Source organism: Podarcis bocagei, assembly GCF_964188305.1.
Source record: "Podarcis bocagei genome assembly, chromosome: 10".
NCBI lineage: Eukaryota > Metazoa > Chordata > Lepidosauria > Squamata > Lacertidae > Podarcis > Podarcis bocagei.
In genome coordinates this window covers 28,068,643-28,086,985 of record NC_138135.1, presented here as the reverse complement: position 1 = coordinate 28,086,985, position 18,343 = coordinate 28,068,643, and the positions used below count along the sequence as shown (strand labels likewise).

Below are 18,343 nucleotides of genomic sequence, written 5' to 3'. Positions count from 1 at the left end.
GTGTAGCTGTTTCCTGGGGTGTGGCTGCTGTTGCATGCTGACAGCTTCTAGGAGCCAAAGGTGAGAGCTGAGTGCAGGATGGGGACCAAAGGTGGACAAACTACCCCGGAAGGAGGACGGCATGTCCCCCAGCAGGGGTACTATCCCTCCCCTAGCACCCCATACCCTGCTGAATTAGGTAGGTTCACCTTTAAATGCAAACTGAATCTAATTTCTCCCCAGTCTTTAGTTACCCGTGGTGGCTGAGGGAGCAACCATTCATTTCTCTTAATATTTCCAACAGAGTGGGCTACAGCGGACACATATGATGCATTGGAAATAGAGAAAATTGTAACCATAGGAAGAAGCTGCTAGTGTAAGCGGCTTAACTTAAATCATCCACAAGATTTGGATGTAGCAGAAGGTCAGCAAGTCAAACTCTGTGGCTGGATTTAGCCAAGCACTGCATAGTTTCATTTCCACTAATAGTATTTGCTGCTAAGATAATTGCTGGTGTTCTTATTCCTAAAGCCCCTGAAAGGAAAATGATAGCGTGCAGGATCAAGGATTATCCTCCATCCTATGTAGGAAGTTACACAATCTGGAAAGTTGTGTGACGAGGATAGTCAGCATTTATACTGTGGTAGTGCCTGTAAGACTACAAACTCTGGGCCTTGTTCAGCTAGATGCTGTCCAAATATAATTAGGGGGTGGCTGCTTGCATGAAATGTCAGATATAAATATGAGGAGCCATGTCAGGAGTCAGTGGAAAAGTCTTCTTTGCACTGGGGATTTATTTAATAACCCAATAATCTGAACCTTAGAGAGCCTTAAACTCTTTAGAAATGGGGATCCTTACAATAAAGAGTCCAGAAACACATTTTTACCCAGATGTTTCAATTAACCCAGAAGATTAAACGAGTTTCCTAAGGGACATATCCTTTCCATTTATCAGCAGCAATTAACAGAACCGTTAAAATTATCTTCTATAAGAACGCCATATCAAGGTCACTCATCATGAGTGCATGAGGGAAATACAAGACAATGGTTTAGTAAGCCCAACCAGCTGTAGACTGGCTGTGTGTATTGTAATACTCGTCTCATTTATTTGGCCTGCCATCGGTCCCTATCCTCAAGTCTTGGCTGCAGACCTGGTATCAGATGTCAGCATCCTCGGGTGCCTGCTGAGGTCATACCAAGGGGCCTTCTGCCAACCCATAGGGCTTCCTGGCCCTGCTGCTCCTTGCTGCTGCTGCTGCCTGTTCATCGGTCCTCTCTGAGCATGTAAGCAGAGATAGGAGTGAGGAGATGGAGCAACATGGTTCCTGTTCCCTCTCTGCGTGTTTGTGTAGATAAGGTCGAAGATGAGAGAGGGCAAGCTTTTATCATTATATTTATTTCTGCCCTGCCTTTTCCTCCGAGAGGGACTTGAGGTAGAGGAGGAGATGAGCTTGCTAGTGGAGGGGACCCCTATGAGGAGATCTTGCACAAGGGAGCCCACCCTGCTTGACTGTGTACATCTGTTCTCATTTGTCCCCTTCTCTCTTTTGCTAATACAGTGGTACCTTGGATTACAAGCGCTTCAGGTTACAGACTCCGCTAACCCGGAAGTAGTACCTCAGGTTAAGAACTTTACCTCAGGATGAGAACAGAAATTGCGTGGGGGCGGCACGGCAGCAGCGGGAGGCCCCATTAGCTAAAGTGGCACCTCAGGTTAAGAACAGTTTCAGGTTAAGAACGGACCTCCGGAATGAATTAAATTCTTAACCAGAGGTACCACTGTACCTAGAGGTGGTTAAGGAGCACACTGTGAAGTGACCTGTTCGTTATGATGCATGTTGTGGTGCAACATGGTGCTCCCTGACAGCCACTGAGTGACACCCTCTAATTGGGCTTATTTGGATGGAGGGCTGACTCTGTAGGCTTATTAGAATAATAACGGGGAACAATTTTGCCCAAGGAGCTGGGCAGTTCTTAAGACAGAAATCTGAGGGAAATGATTGAATTTCAGATATCCGAGTCTGAAGAATGAAGAAAGTATTGGTTAGCAGCAGAAGGTAGAACAGCTGGGTGTCATCCTATTTTGAATATTGTTTTAAAATATGTAAGTGACAGACAGAAAATCAGAAGTCCTTTTATCTCTTTCCCCTTTCCCCTTTCCCTCTCTTCCTTTTATCTTCATTCTTCGTTCTTCCTTTCTCCTTTGTTTTCCTTGGTGTCCACATGCAGTAGGAGAAGCCAGGAACCAACCTGAGTGACTCATTTTCCCATCTCATGCTCACACGTGATGGGTGGGTTGTGGGTAGGTGGTCCAATGCAAATGAATGCACATGGGCATTTGTTTCCACGAAATATCATTAAGAGTGAGCTGCAAGGGGAAAAGTTAAGTTCAGTTATTCCTGCAACCTACCACATGTAGAATGTATACACTGGGTGCATTGATAAATTGGACCTGAAATGAGCAGCTTATCCAGATATTAGCTGTGTGGTCCCAAGTAGCTTTATAGTACTTAAAACTAACCTTGGAAAGATTAGGGAAACACCTGGATATTCGAATCATCCAGTGACAGGAACTAATATGCTATCGTCTACATAATCCTTACATTCATTGTTGCTGCGTTAGGACAAGGCTCCTATTTTAACAGATGCGCCCTTTGAAAAGCATCAAAAGAATAAAAGGCGGCCAATAGAGAGGAACAATCTGAGGATCCTACAGTATTTCAAGCCTGATGCAACAGGCCAAGACATACAGAATTAAAAAGAAATTGAAGCCGCCTTCCCGCCGCCCCCTCCATCTCCCAAGTTTAGGGCCATTACATTTGCTTGGTATGACAAAAATAGCTTCTTCTTATAAAATGAAATATCCATGCTAAGCCACAAAGCTCCAAAGTAACATCTGGTTCTTCTGCTAAAATATCATCCACTCCAGCCAGCTATACAACCCCAGAGAGATCTTCCTGTATCTTGCTACTGTCCTTTAAATAAGAGAGAGAGAGAGAGAGAGAGAGAGAGAGAGAGAGAGAGAGAGAGAAAGAAAGAAAGAAAGAAGGTTAAAGAAAGATGTAGCAGAATGTGTAAAGAAGTAAACATCCTGCAGCAGTCGACCACATTTACAGAGGTGGCTGTTTTCATTTTAGGAGCTGACCCAAAGTGGTTATGGATATCACAAGCACCACAATCTCTGATCTAGATCTCTGGCCCCATGGCAGTTACATGTGAGCTTGTATAAAAACATTTAAAGTATCCTTTTACATTTTTCTTTTCAACCCTATTTAATCTCTGGTTGCGCAGTACAAATGTTGAATCTATTTACAATTTAGAGCCAGGGGGTGAGGAACATGTAGCCCTCAAGATGCTGTTGGACTCCAAATCCCATCAGCCCCAGCCAGCATGGCCAAGGATCAGGGATGATGGGAGCTGTAGTCCAACAGTATCTGGAGGGCCACAGGTTCCCCAGCCATGATTGAAATCTCCTAACATCATAAAACAAATATAAAAAAATAAGAAAGCATGTAATTGAGAGAATGATTGTCTGTGTGGAAGCATTTGGCCTGTAGTGCCTTTCGCCTGCGGACCTGACTCCATGGCTGTTTCACGGTAAAGCTGAAAGCTCAGTTCTCCTTTCACCCGTTTCACAGTGAAGAATTATGAATATAGGATGCTACTTTGTGCTGTATCAGGCCATTGGCTCATTTCACCCAGCATGGTCTGTTCTGACTCACAGCAGCTTTAAACAGGCCTGTTTGCACCCTATTGTATGCCATCAATTGTGGATGCCAAGGTCCAAGCATGGGATCTTCTGCATGCAACTCTTACATTGCCTCTCCCCATAAGTGAAGGGCTGTGTGAGTTTCACCTTCCATTAAACTGGATGTACCCATGCTTGCAGAGAAAAACACGTGAAAATTGGTTGCCAGTACCTTGTAAAACTGCAGAAGCAGTGGGAACCCAGTAGACCTTTGAGATACTGCTATTTCAATTGCTTTTAGTCACCTTGACACCATTGTAGTGCATTAGTTGTGGGTTTATTCTGCTGGTTGTTCCATGATGCTTCCCCAATGCTGCTATGTTATTACTGTCCGGAAGGGCTATAGCACAACAAAACAGGGCAAAAGAAAAAAATAAAATCCCTGAACAATTGTGATATGGAAAGTTGTGGGAATTCAGCAGGAAATTACAAGATATGCATTAACTGGAAGATGTATGAAAGCCTCAAAACTTCTGCAGAGACAAACAGAACTGAAAGTGGGGTTGCATGTGGCTGCCCTGATAGCATCTTAAGCACATAGCATAATGAACACATGATTTAAAAGGACACCTGGAGGGACCCTGGATGTTGTAAGATAGAAAGCACAAACTGATATATCTAGGTTGGCCTTCAATCATAATATTTCCAGCTCTTTTGATTCTCCCCTTCACCTTGACAAAAGAGGGAGAATTATAGTTTCCTTCATTTCTTCAAAATGGGGAGCACTTTTCAAGTTTTACTTATGATGAGGCAGCACTAGAGACAGAAGGCATCTTTGTAATAACCTGTCTGGTTTAAGTAGGCGAAGCAGTCTCCTTCAGGACCCTCTAATCCAGAAAAGAAAAAGAAACATTTCTGCACATCAGCTTTGCCATATAAAATTGACTTCACCTGCACTCTGGAAAGTTAGTATGATCTAAAGTATGTCCCACAATGTCTTAGAACATGATCAGCCAAATGGGTCATTAGTGTCCATTGTCTCTTGCCAACAAGTAGGCCATGCCCTACCTACAGAGAGATTCATTTTTCTCCTTTGCACAATGGGAAAACCTAGCTCTCGGAAGTTATTTGCACCATTTTATTACGGCAGCATAATTTAGGTTGGAACGGCATAGACCATACTTCACACAGTCCCAGCTGCATGCACCTCTGAAGGCTGCATAATCTTTCACCTGCTGCAGTTGGCCTTTCGAACCCATGCCATCCATATCTCCATAGAATTCTGAAGCAGGAAAATGGGGCATATTAGCAAGCACATCCTTGGGAATCAAAGCAAAGGTATCAGAGAAAAGCCTTGCCTTTGATTCTAGCCATGTGGAATCCTATGCTTTCACAGTTTCAGCAAGAAATCATAAATCAGTTCAGGTCCACTGCGAGGATTTATGAGATGCTACAATCCATTAGCTTAACGTGAACTTGATGTCAAATCATTTTTCTGTCAATTCTCATTTACATTGCTTCCTGCTCCATGTTTCCCCTCAACAAGCACATGGAAGTGCCATTAAGGATATTGCAGTGGATGTTGGCTGTCTTTGTTCCTCAGATGGCTCATTTTATAGGTTTCCTTGGTTTTCCCTCCCTCCCTCCCTCTCCCTAGCAAAGCAAAAGCTTTCGAAATGAATGTTTTATCCTAAAATCACACAAAGGAAATACCTAATTGTTGACGTAGGGATGCCACCAGAACCATGGAAAGTTGGCACTTGCTGCTGATGCCCAAGCTTATATGGCTATGGTTATTCCCTTCTTGTGCAGGGACTGGGCATGTTAATTCCCCATGTAGTCTGTTCTTCAACAGCAGAAAAATATAACTAAAGCATAACATCTGCTTTTGCCTTGCATGAGAGATATGTAGATTGTCTTTGCTGCGGGAGATTTTTCATCTCCTCGACAATGAGTGTGACACTGTGGAACTTGCGGCTTCCAAGGCCCTAAGAAATGGAGCATCCAGGAATCAGTTTGGGGACCCAAATTGGAAGTAAGACTGGGAGCCCATCCATAGAAGGGACAATTGGATGCAGAAGCAATGGTAAGTCAGGTGATATAATAATAATAATAATAATAATAATAATAATAATAATAATAATAATAATAATAATAATAATAATGTATTTGTACCCCGCCCATCTGGCTGGGTTTCCCCAGCTACTTTGGGCGGCTTCCAAGAGAAATTAAAAATACATTAAAGCATCAGTCATTAAAAACTTCCCTAAACAGGGCTGCCTTCAGATGCCTTCTAAACATCAGATAGTTGTTTATCTCTTTGACATCTGATGGGAGCCACTACTGAGAAGGCCCTCTGCCTGGTTCCCTGTAACTTGGCTTCTCGCAGTGAGGGCCCTCAGTGCTGGATCTCAGTGTATTGTTAGATTGATGGAGGTGGAGACGCTCCTTCAGGTATACTGGGCCGAGGCTATGAGCTCAGAACCTAAGAACATAGGAAGAGCCTGCTGCATCAGCCCATTGGCCCATCTAGTCTAGTCATCCTGTTCTCGCCGTGGCCAACCAGGACCCTGTGGCAAACCCACAAGTGGGACTCAGGCACCAGAGCACTCTCCCCTCCTGTAGTTTCCAGCAGCTGGTGTTCAGAAGCATTGCTGCCTCAACTGTGCAGGCAGCACATAACCATCATGGCTGGTAGTCTTCAATAGCCCTCACCTCCATGAATTTGTCTCATCCTCTTTTAAAGCCATCTAAGTTGGTGGCCATCACCAGCTCCTGAGGGAAGTCCATCTGAAGGTGGGGTGTTAGCAGGAGCAATGATTCAGGTAAGCCAAAGGGAAGGCAAGCTGGTAGACTCAAAGTTAGGTAGAGAAACTAAGGAGGGGAGAGGAGGGAGGAAAGGAAGGAAGGAGTAAAAAGGCAGTCTGGAGCAAGAATAGGCAAGCAACGGCAGAGTCTGACTGGTAGCCTGGCAATGACCCAGGAGGAACAAAAGAGGTTGCTTTGGAGGAATGGTGGTTACTCTCTTGGTACCCGCGGAGACTAGAGAGAGGTGGTCAGGGGATGGTAGACTCCAGGAGGACTGGAACCCTTTCTTGTTCCACTCCTGCACAGTAAAATATCAGAGAAGTGGAGGGCAGGAGGTGCTGAAGAAGTTCTCACGGATGCCGCTGCCAAGTTGCCGGCCACCACCCATCCTACCTGCCTTGACTCAACAGAACCTGTGGGAGTGGCTGCAAAGGAAACACAAGGTGCACACATGTGCCTTCTGCCAAGGTCAACCACCTGGCTCTTGGAGCCGGCATCAAATACGGGGAAAGGCTGCTGCTGTTTTGATTTCTCGCATCGCACACCCCTCCATTTTTTTCTCTCAACCTAAATTCTGACTTCTTTAAGAATAATAAATGAAATGAAACGAGCGCCAGGGTGGCGTGGTTGTTTAAAGCGTCAGACTAGGACATGGGAGACCAGGGTCCATGGCCCTAATCGGCCATGAAGCTCACAGTCACTGCCTCTCAGCCCAACTTACCTCACAGGGTTGTTGTGGGGATTGAATGGGGGAAGGGGGAAGCCACGCATGCCACCTTGAGCTCCTTGGAGAAAAAGGTGGGATATAAATGCTATTAATAAATTAATTCATTCATTCATTCTGCAAGCAAACAAACAGGCATCCTAACCCCTAGAGAGCAAGAGAAAACCCTCTGGCTGTGCCATTTGCCAAGGAAATTCCCCTCAAAATGGCAGGGAAGCCATGCAAAGAGTTGTGCTGACTTTCTAGAAGAACACAGGACAGAGATAGTCAACCTGGTCTCTCCAGATGTTGCTGGACTGCAACTCCCATCATCCTTGACCACCAGCTGTGCTCGCTGTTGTTGATGGGAGCTGTAGTCCAGCAACATCTGGAGGACCACCTATAACATAGATCCATCCAGTAGCATACCCCACAAGAGTCCCGGGAAAAACGGGACATTCCATTTTCTCCTGCAAGAGCATAGCAGCCATTTTGAGTGTTGTGATCTTGTGTGATTTCATGCCAAGATCTCTTCCCCCCAAACCTGCGAGCACAGCCCCCAGAAAAGTGCATCTTTTGGGCTCCGTGATGTTGTGTGGGTATGTTGGAGGGTATGTGTGGACCTCCTCAGAACCCCAGACCCCACCTTGTACAGCAGACATGCTTCTATCTAGAACAGTTCTGCTGTCTGGAAGGCAGGGTGTCCTTTTGGTATAGTAGCATGCTGGCACTTGGATGTGCTACTACTTTCTGCTGAGTGCTGCAAGTTGCGGCAATATCTTCCCTGGTAAAGGAAAAAGGTGCACTCCATGCCACAGCCTTATTACAATGGCCTTGTTCATCTCGACCTCCCTCTCAACAGTTGCACTTTGTATGCTAAATCGCTTGTATGCGAAATCGCTTGATATTTTTACAAGTGGTATTAGTTTATGTAAGTATGGTTTGCATCTCCTGTATTTATTTACTGCCTGTGGCATAAAGGAGGCTTCCACACAGTGGAGAGTTATTATACTCACGCTGCCAAGCAGCAAACATATGAGTCAGATTTGGGTTTTTGAGCAATGTTTTTCAGTGAACAAACGAGGTGCCGTGGAAGAGGCTGCCTAGTCGAGCAGAAAACCAGAATTCCTAGGTCTGTTCGAAAAATGGGCAAAAGTTTCCAGGCCATCTCTCAAGCCAGGATTCCACCCTAATTCCAAGAAAATAATCTCCTCTTATTTCCCCTTCAGAATTCAAACTAGAAGGACTTGTGCAGAAGCACTCAGGTGGCATTAAAACAAAGGAGCTCATTTTTATTATAAAAAACAAGTTAGGCCTTGTTCACTTTTCTTTACTTTATACTCTGCCCTTTCTCCCAAAGGAGCCCAGGGTGGCAAAGGACAAGTGGCAAAGCAAACACAAAAAGCCTTTAAAGCATGTGGAAAACAATCCAAACAACATGCATGCTAGGAAAGATCTCTATCTGAAAGGCTTGGTGGAAGAGGAAGGTCTTTAGTTGGCACCAAAAGGACAACCGGGGGCTTAGCCACACCTCCACTTGCCCTGACACTTTCCTCCAAGAAAAGCTGTGGTTTAGCAAATGGCAATTCTGCAGATCACTGTCCACTCTGGTTTAGTGCTAAAGAGCAGGTTTTCTAGGGGGAAGCAGTGGTGCAAAGGCAAAAGCTTTGCCTAGAAAGTGCAAAATAAGTGGGAAGCTGTTGCAACCTGTGCTTCCTTGGCATGCAGAAGTATGGATGAACCAAGAGACGGTGCCTGTCTAATATTTAACAAGAGTTCCCTGTGGCACCTATCCCAAAGGGACACTAAAGGTCTGGTTTCTAGAGGTCTCTCACCTGCAGAGCTCAGTGATCAACTGGCTATATAAGGGGTGATTAAAAAAAAATCCAGTCTAATTCCCGTCTTTCCTAATCTTTGGGCACTTGGGCTGGAGATGATGGGAGTTGAGAGTTCAACATCTGAAGAGCAATATGTCGGCTACTCCTGCTCTACTCCTTTGTCTCATGGTCCTCAGCAGGAGCTGTTGCCTAGCAACAAGGCAAAATCTTTAAAACATTTTAAAAATAAGCCAAAACAATGGTTTAAGACTATTGATGTCATGATTTCTTTAGCTGCACACTGCTCGTTCTTAGCTAAAGGCATCTTGCAAACATTCATAAAGCATCATTAGATGTCCCCGCAAAATATTGTGGCCTATGGTAGTCATAGCAACAAAGCTCCATGCTAGCCTTTCCCAACTTGGTGCCCTCCAACTGTTTAGGACCATCACTCCGAGCAGCACTAGCCATCATGGCCAATGGTCAGGGGTGATGATAGCTGTGGCCCATAACAACTGGGGGGCATGATTTGATGGCTGCAGCAACCTGGCATATGTGAAGGGACCCAAGCATCACTTCAACACAATGGTTTTCAGTGGACTAGTAGTACATCAAGTACAGCAGTCATGTATTATGTGTGGACTAGGTCTCCATCAATGGAAACTCATCCCAGTCATGGACTATGCAACCATCTCCCTTGCGTACTGTAGAGCAGGGAGGCTGACATGCCTGCATAATGGGCCAAGCAGCTTGGGCATAGGGTCTGATGGACTGAATGGCTGTGAGTTCATGGCTGAATGCTTTTCACTGCTAATCTACCATCTTGGTTTGGTTTTCTTGGATTTTGACAAATGTTTATGCAAAGTCCACAGTTTCTTTGCATCTTCTCAAGACGTCCTGAAATCCATGGCCATGCTACTTTTCATCTTTTGCTCCCTTGTATTTTAAGAATGCGTAACATCAAACTTCTGTCTTGATCTGGTCCAATTATTCCCTAAAGGCAATTAAGGTGAAACTTCCATGTAGCAAGAACTAACCAGTGTTTTGAATTGGAAACAGCCCTAAAAGCTTTGGAAGTATGCGGTTTTCCATTTCTCTTTCGAGGCTCTTTAATTGATTGGATACTCCTTGGAGCTTTATCAGAACTCATTTCACTTGGGTTTTAAAATGAGCATTTTCCAGAAGATCGTTTTTAGTGCTCACTAAGGGGAGTACTACAACTTGCCTTGACAATTGTAGAATATTGACCAGGTGTTACTGATTGTACAGAGGACGCTCTTCACTTTTAAGGGCTTTCTGGTCCAAATCCAGTTTAAAGATAAAGAACTGGTGCAATTCCAACTGGCTCAGTTGGTAGAGCATGAGACTGTTAATCACAGGGTCATAGGTTCGAGCCCAAAGTCGGGTGAAAGATTTCTGCATTGCAGGGAATTGGACTAGATGATCCTTGTGGTCCATTCCGACTCTACAATTCTGTGATTCTATTATTCTAACCTTAAGAAAGAGAGTAGCAAGTTGTCCATCAGCACGCATGTGTGATGTCACACATGCGACCATCGCATCATTGGGAGGAGGCCTCCATGACCATGCCCAGACTGAGGAGGGAAGGAAGGTGGCGTCTCTGAGGAGGAGGTACCGGTGGAGACAGCTGAGCAGTAGCAAGGGAGATGCAGGTATGTGTGGGGGCAGTAGCAGCGCCTTCTCTCCTCAGGCCCAGCCCCCTGCCAACAAATAATATGAGTGTTCAAAGTTATCTCAGCCCAATAGAATTGGCACACCTGCCCTGAGCTATCATTCCCAAGGTTTCTTGGGGAAAGAGAATTACCTGTTTGTGGTGAAAATATGCCCCTGGAAATACACTCCTCCGCTGAAATCTGCTCTCAATGCTATAAACAGTGAAAGGAACAACAAGAAGAGAAAGTTGGAGGCAGTTGAAGAGGATTATGCTGGACTGGAAAAGCTCATCAGAATACACAAGGTCCCTGAAGCTACCATCAAGTTGTGAAGGCTCCAGCCAGCCTTTTGATGCACGGAGTAGTCTGCATAGTAAAGAAATAGCTATTACGCTGGAATCAATTTGAGCTCTATGGGGAAACTATAAAAACCCGGAGCCAAATTTGGCTTTTGGATGCATAAACAGTGCTTGCATTGATTTCGACAGAAGCCACACACATGCTTCTGAAGGGAGGACATGGGACCCTGAGCCTTTAACTCATGGCTGCTACTGCACTCAGTTGATCCATGAGGTAAATAAGGCTCCAGAACAGCAGTAACTTAGAAGAGTTTTTGGACCATTGACCATAAGTGCTCTGACTGAAGGGTGTTTTCCCCTACTAACAAAACAAGACCAATTTTGCTGGGGTTACAGAAAGGCATAAATAGCCCATCGTTAAAAACTTCCAGTCTACCATATATATTTTTTAAAAAAAACATCCAACAGCCACTCTGGAAAACTACTTAAAATGAACAAAATCCTTTTTCCAGAGCAAGGGGCAAGATTTGCCGAGGAAAAACAATTAGGAAAGCTTTTTCTTTCTTTCTTAGCACCAATGATTCTGTAACCAGCGTGATTTCTCTACTGGCATTCCAGAACTTTTAGTGCTGTATCATGTAACCTTCGGCCAGGTAGACTCCCCATCAAGGATGGCTGGGGCTGTTCTTTGAACATCGAAGTGCGTGACATCTGTTTGCATCTTTGCACAGCAGCAGGCAGGCAAATGATTCAACGAGGGAAGATTGTTTGCTGGCACAACATAGTAAAAGCAAAGATTTATTTGCTGCCATGAAAAAGAAATACACATCATACATTGCTGGGGAGTGAAAAGGTTGTTTGAAGATGCACGCTGATGCCTCTTTATGCACATTCCCCGTACGGCTTGAGATAACAACAGCACATGCAATATTAGATTTCCCAGGGCTTGTTGCACCTGGAACCCTACTGGAGCAGCATTGCAGGTATGAGGGAGAAAAGATCTTCCACCCTGAATATCAGCAATATGTTTATTCATATTGTTCCATGTCTCTGAGAAGTCAGAGACTCCAGGGGTTCCAGCACTTACCCAGGGTTCCATTTCCTTGGAATGATGGTCAATGGAGACTGGATATGTGTTTTTATTTACACGTACATACAACTTGAGCATAGGAAGGAAGGGCTCACATCATTAACACTCCACAGATCTTGCCTCCCGATTAGGTTCTGTGGGAGACCCCCAAATCATAGGTTTGTATCCAGCATAGAGCAAAATAAGCCTCCGTGCTTCCATCTTCTGGCCTAAACTCACACACAGACAGCCCCACTTGGCCTGTTGTTCTCACTCCTAGGATGATGTAGAATCCAGCCAGGTAAGGTAGCAAAAAGGCCCACTAGGACTCACCCTTTGGACATGTAAATGGTGGTGCTGAACTGGCCAGAGGAACTCATCTAACAGGTTCAACAGGTTTCCTCTTATAGATTCTAACCTCACACACATAAGGACCACAGGTTTGGAAAGGATCGGTGGGTATCATCCACATTGACCCTCCAAACTGTAACCCTCCCAAAAGCCCACATGCTGGGCCTGAAAGCAGCAGCACTCTCCCAGTTTGTATCTGGTGGGAAGACTGCTTTTAGCTGTGTCAATAGCTAACAGAAAAATAGGATGTTCAAGGAGGAGCTGTGAGGTGGATTCCTCTTCTCATGTGACCAGGGATGTCAGCCCCAGTGAGTTGGTGGCTGAAGATAGACTTGAACCAGGAACCTTGCCTTCCATATCTTTAACCCCTGCAGTGCCCCAACTATAATAGCTCTCCTTGCTCAGGATTGCTGTGTCATTTGATCTTTCAATTGACCTTTCATTCTTTTCATTTTTCAAGTCCAGACCGAAGCATGGGTGAAGCCTCACTTCCTTTGCTGACATCCCATGCAAGTGCGGCTGATAACCATAGGAGGGACAGGGGGGCAGGCACCCCCCAAAAAAAGAAGGAGCTTGTTCTTCCCCTCCCCCCCAATTCTGAACTAACAAACACTGTTATTTCTCTTTGCCCCTTCTGTGGCCCCTGCCCAGATTTCCCCCCTGGGGCTACCACTGCTGATAATTCATTTATTTATTATTATCGCAAACAGGTTCGGGGTAATGGATGGTTCAAGTGCTTTGGTGAGGATGGCTGAAAAGGTTGCCTGTCTTCAACTGATAGCGCAGGGTTGTGTGCAGAAGCAATTGCAGGGAAGGAAGCAAAGAGCTAAAATAAACACCACAAACCATCTGATGAAAGGTGGCGTTTCTCTCTTATCAGAACCATTAAAATTCCAGTCCAGAGAAGAAGAAGAAGAAGAAAGAACAGCAGGAGGGGCCTGGAAACCCTTGGAATCTGCAGTCATCATCTAGGACAGCAAACAGCTTGCGCTCTGTTCATTTTGCTTGCAGCAGCTTGTTATTCTCTCAGATAGGGCAGGAGATTACGAAGACTTTTCCCCCTCATGTGGCGAAGGTTGCTTGGAGCAACTTTAGGTATGAAGAGGAAGTCTGCTGTGTATTGTGCGTAGGTCTGGAGAAACGGTTTTGACTGAGGGATAGTGGCTGTTTATTGGCATCCGTCTGTCTTGAGAGACAATGGAGTGTGCCTCTGTCAAACCGCTGGGTTAGCAGCACTCAAGTGACCTTCCCAAGGCACAAGCTTGGGCAGTGTGTATGGAAGTCCTGGACTGCCCTGACAACAAAACTCCCCTCTTGGCCTCACTGATGTGGTCCAAAGGAAAGCAGAGCAATACATTTGGCACCAGCTTGGCTGCAGGAGTTGCTGGAAGGAGGCGTTCAAGGCACCATTCAACTGCATTAGGGACAGCACTCCAGATTTGTCTAGGGTGTACTCCTTAGCCTTTTCTTCTCCCAAAGATATTCTGCAAAGCAGTGGAGGTTTAGGATCAGAGTTTTCCTTCTCCTAGATGGGCTCCCTTCCCATGTTGATGAGCCCCACCCGCCCCTCACTTCCTGCTATAGCACATGCAGAAACCTTCTTCTTGACTGTTGGAGCCACTATTGGTCTGGTCTGCTCAGAGCCTGTCTTCGCATGCACAGTATGGGGTGATTATTTGAAGCAGAGGAGAGGTGCCCCTCCTCGAACAGAGTTTGCCTCCTTCCTCTGCTGCTCTCTGCCTTTCTTGCTGCGCTAGTCTCTCTACCTTGCCCGCAGGCAAAAAAGCCTTACCTCAGGAAAGGGGAAAGTGGTAGCAGGTGGCAGAGCAGAGGCCTAAGAAGAGGGGTGAGGAACCTGTGGCCCTCCAGATGTTGTGGGGGACTAAAACTCCTACCATTCCCATGCTGGTTAGGGCTGATGGAAGTTGGAATCCAACAACATCTGAAGGACCAGCAGTCTCCCACCCCTACATTAGAAGGAAAGTTTCAAAGAACCACATATACATCACCTCCACCGTGCTTTTTAAAAGAAAGTTTCACTGGTGGGCACTGCATGCCTTTAAGCATGCAGAAAGGCACTTTTAAAATGTTCTAAAAATGCAAATTACATAAGAATGCAACAAATGTATTTTAACATTAAATATGAGTAGAAGGAATTTAGCGGCTTACATTAACAGTGACCTCCCTCAGTTCTTGCTGGTGGAATTCTCCCATTCTCTGAGTACTTTTTTGCTCCCTCTATATTCTCACCAGAGATTACAGGCAGCATGCACATATTTCCCCTATTCTTAACCGTTTCAAATAATTGCAATTCTGGGATTGATATTATCTTTAATGTTAATATATGACACTTTTTTCCTTGGCCGTCTCTTTTCCTTTTTTAAAAAAATGAAAGCTCAGAGTCTAGGACCCCGTCTGGGAGCGCCAATCCACCCTGATTTGTTTATGTGGAAGTTACATGACTTTCCTTATTGCCAAAGGCTGGTTGTTGTGTTTTTTCACCAGCGCACCAGAACACTTTATTAGCACAGACCTGTTTGCTGGTATGCAACTGAATTCCTCCCACCAAATAGTAACAGTCTGGAAGTGACCTCGGGGGGGGGGGGAATCCTGCTTCAGGTCCCTGTGCAATGAACTACAGTGGTACCTCAGGTTACATACACTTCAGGTTACATATGCTTCAGGTTACAGACTCCGCAAACCCAGAAATAGTGCTTCAGGTTAAGAACGTTGCTTCAGGATGAGAACAAAAATCGTGCTCCAGCGGCGCGACGGCAGCAGGAGGCCCCATTAGCTAAAGTGGTGCTTCAGGTTAAGAACAGTTTCAGGTTAAGAACGGACCTCCGGAACGAATTAAGTACTTAACCTGAGGTACCACTGTACACACACTGCTGGGCTCAAAATAAGGCATAAGTCTAAAGCATCCCCACCCTGGTCCATCTCAGACTTCAGAAACTTATTGGAGGAACTGGACATGGAAGAAGGCGTTGATTTCCTTCATAAGCGCAAATCACTGTATGTATGAGATAAGCCAACAGGTGCAAAGTCAGCCAAGCCAGTTGCTATGGTAACAGCACAGTGCCATCTATATGTGTTTAATACACTTTAGCTCATTATGCCGGGATCTGTGTCTGTGTATTGGGGTCAGTCAGTGAGTCTGTCTGTGAGTCAGTCTGTGTTACATCTTGAATTGCTGGGGCAACAGGAATGCTTTGTGCTTTGTAGATATCTGTAGCTGCAAAGCCTACAAACTGTGTGCATATATGAACATCTGGAACTGCATTACTGAAGCCTAATCTTCTACAGCAGTAAACTATTTTGGACCCTAAGCTGCCTTTGTGTGGTGACTGGAACTTGGGGCAACTTCTGCTGTGTGGGTATCTCGCCTTAGATTCCCAACAAGACTGGTCACTGGCCATGTCCCTTACAACTCCTTCGATCAATAAATGTGTTACTATGACTTGCTGTTGCCCGACTCAGTCATTCTTCTGCAATCCATTTGTGTGGTTTTGTGTTTGTTTGTTTTTACTCTCAAATAGTTGTGGTTCCCAAAACCTGTACATCAAGGATAATATAAGGAAGGTCCAGAGAGAGAGAGAGTGTGGCGGGAGGCAGCAGGGACACACACACCATTCATATGGCTTTTGTTTATTCAAGAGCCAGGAGAAACACGTCTTAATGGGTCGCAGATGTTAAAGGGGAGATATCTCTAGACATAAAGAATGCCCTGTGCAAATTTTATTGGGTTAGATGGTAAATCCATTTCTGTACATTTCCAAATGGGGCAGCTACTTAGTTAGATGTAACACCCAAGTCCCCAAAAGGCGCATGATCTGAAAGGGATGCATAATTTAAAAGCAAAATGACTTTCAGGAAGGCAGGGGAGGTGCTCCGCTCTACACATCTCATATACCTTGAAAGATAGCAGGAAGACGGATCCAGCACAGGTCCAGCCTTGCCTTGAGGACAGTAAGCCCCTTCGGGCTTCTTTCTTAGCAGGATGATGTCACCACGGCTAAGTCTAAACCTGACTGAAATTGCTGGAGATGAATGATAGCCATAATCATGAAGAGTTAGCAGTTAATTCGAACCAGTGGAATATGCACTTAGAGAGGCAAGGCACTTACGCAGCACAAAGATTCTTGCATTGCAGAGGAGAGTTTATGAGCAGCTGGTTGATAATAGCTTTTTGCAAAAATAAACACTCTCTAAATGTGCAACCAGACTGAAAGGGGGGGGGGAGCTCTTTGAGTCTGAGGACTGGGAAATACATTATAGGTACAAAGCATTTATCACAAGGTAAATTTGTTTTACTCTTGGGTAGCTGCCATATGTCCCCCAGGTTACTCTAAAGGAAAATGGCAGATACCTCCTGGATGATTATTACTTATCCCTGACAATCCCTGTTTGTCACTCATCCTTTTGAATCACTGTCTTTAGCCTTGCTGCTGCTGTCCAGAGTGGTGTTTTCCAATCTTCCTACTCTCTGGGAAGCCTCTCCACATTGGTTTATGAGGAGCCACCTCATAAGAATGTCAGCTCATTGCAAAGGATTCTGACACATTTTCTACAGCAAATGTTCTGTCAGGCCTTGATGTTGACCCTCATCCCGCGAGGCTATACATTGCAGGGGAAGGTTCATAATGGCAACGAAGATGTCATTCAGGCAACATATCTGCCATTGCAAAAGAAACCACTTATTTGCTTCCAAGAAAGCCCAGAGTCCTGAGAATATAAATTGAAGTCATCTGTCTATAGGCAAATGTTAGTTATCCCATGGTGTAGCTACCAAGGGACAAAGTTCAATCTGTGAAGCAGAGCTGAGTTCCAACCATTTTCATTTCTCTGCCATCCAGTGGCGTAGCGTGGGTTGTCAGCACCCGGGGCAAGGCAAGTAATTTGCGCCCCCTAACCCGTGGATTTGCGCCCCCTAACCCCCAGATGTTGCGCCCGGTGCGGCCGGCCCCCCTGCACCCCCCACGCTACGCCACTGCTGCCATCTCAGAGAACGTCATCAGAAATGGGAGTGGAAATTGCCACAATCTGCATGTTTGTCTGACGTCAGGAACAGAAATCACTTGAACTAATATGAGTGGCATTCGCTACTGCTGGTTTCCCCCCCTCCTCACTCCACAAACATTATATTTTACTAAAATGAATGGAAACGTACAAGAGCACAATGGTGGAACAGAACAGCTTTTCGTAAAGTTGGCCAACTAGTAAAATGACTTTCTGATAAAACATTATTGCAAATAATTTGTATTGTCTATGGTTTTATAGGTTGCCTAGATGAGAATGGGATGCAGCTCAGGCAAGACAAAATGGATAAAACGGGACATCGCCCTTTTCATTTCAACAGCTCTTTCACATGATACATATATTATTTCCCACATCTGAAAATGACTGCCTCCTTAATCATCCCACCCCATCTCTAGAGCAAATGATTAATGTAGCTCTGGAAAGGCACCAGACTGTGTCAATATGGATAATCAATATCAAAGCAAATGGAGTTGAAGAACACGCTGCCCAATACCTTATCTTGCAAAACCTTGTTGCTGTTACATTTCTCTGGCACCTTAGCCTGCACCGTCCCTGAACATCCTGGGGTGCCCTCTCAGAGGTTATCACGTCTGCACTTGCCCAGAGCCTCATAAATGAAGCTTGTGAGGCCATTTACATTCCAGGACTCTAGTTTCTTGCAATGCACTGGAGTGCTAATGCCACCAGTGGAGTCTCTTGCGGAATTGTGCGCACATAAGGAGGCTTGTTTGCTCTCTGTGTTTGCCATGATCTAAGTTATAGCCCCAGTTCATAGGTTACCACTGGTTCTTCATGCGTTGGAGGAACAAAAACTCCCTATATCTGCACTATAACAATGCAGATGCTATAACACAGGGTTCAGCAAACTTTTTCAGCAGGGGGCTGGTCCACTGTCCCTCAGACCTTGTGGGGGGCC

General features: G+C 45.2%; 2 long non-coding RNA genes across 2 annotated transcripts in view; both read right to left on the bottom strand.

Moving 5' to 3' along the window:
* Nucleotides 1–17,150, bottom strand: part of LOC308596044 — a 75,406-nt gene extending 58,256 nt beyond the window's left edge. Inside the window, exon 1 of the long non-coding RNA XR_014012281.1 lies at nucleotides 16,819–17,150. This is a non-coding gene — a long non-coding RNA (uncharacterized lncRNA). The remainder of the gene's footprint in view (nucleotides 1–16,818) is intronic.
* On the bottom strand, nucleotides 759–6,568 carry LOC308596047. Its single transcript, XR_014012286.1, has 3 exons — nucleotides 6,383–6,568; nucleotides 3,900–4,067; nucleotides 759–2,347 (listed from the first exon to the last, which is right to left on the bottom strand). It is a non-coding gene; the product is annotated as an uncharacterized lncRNA (long non-coding RNA).
* Nucleotides 17,151–18,343: the final 1,193 nt, after the last annotated feature.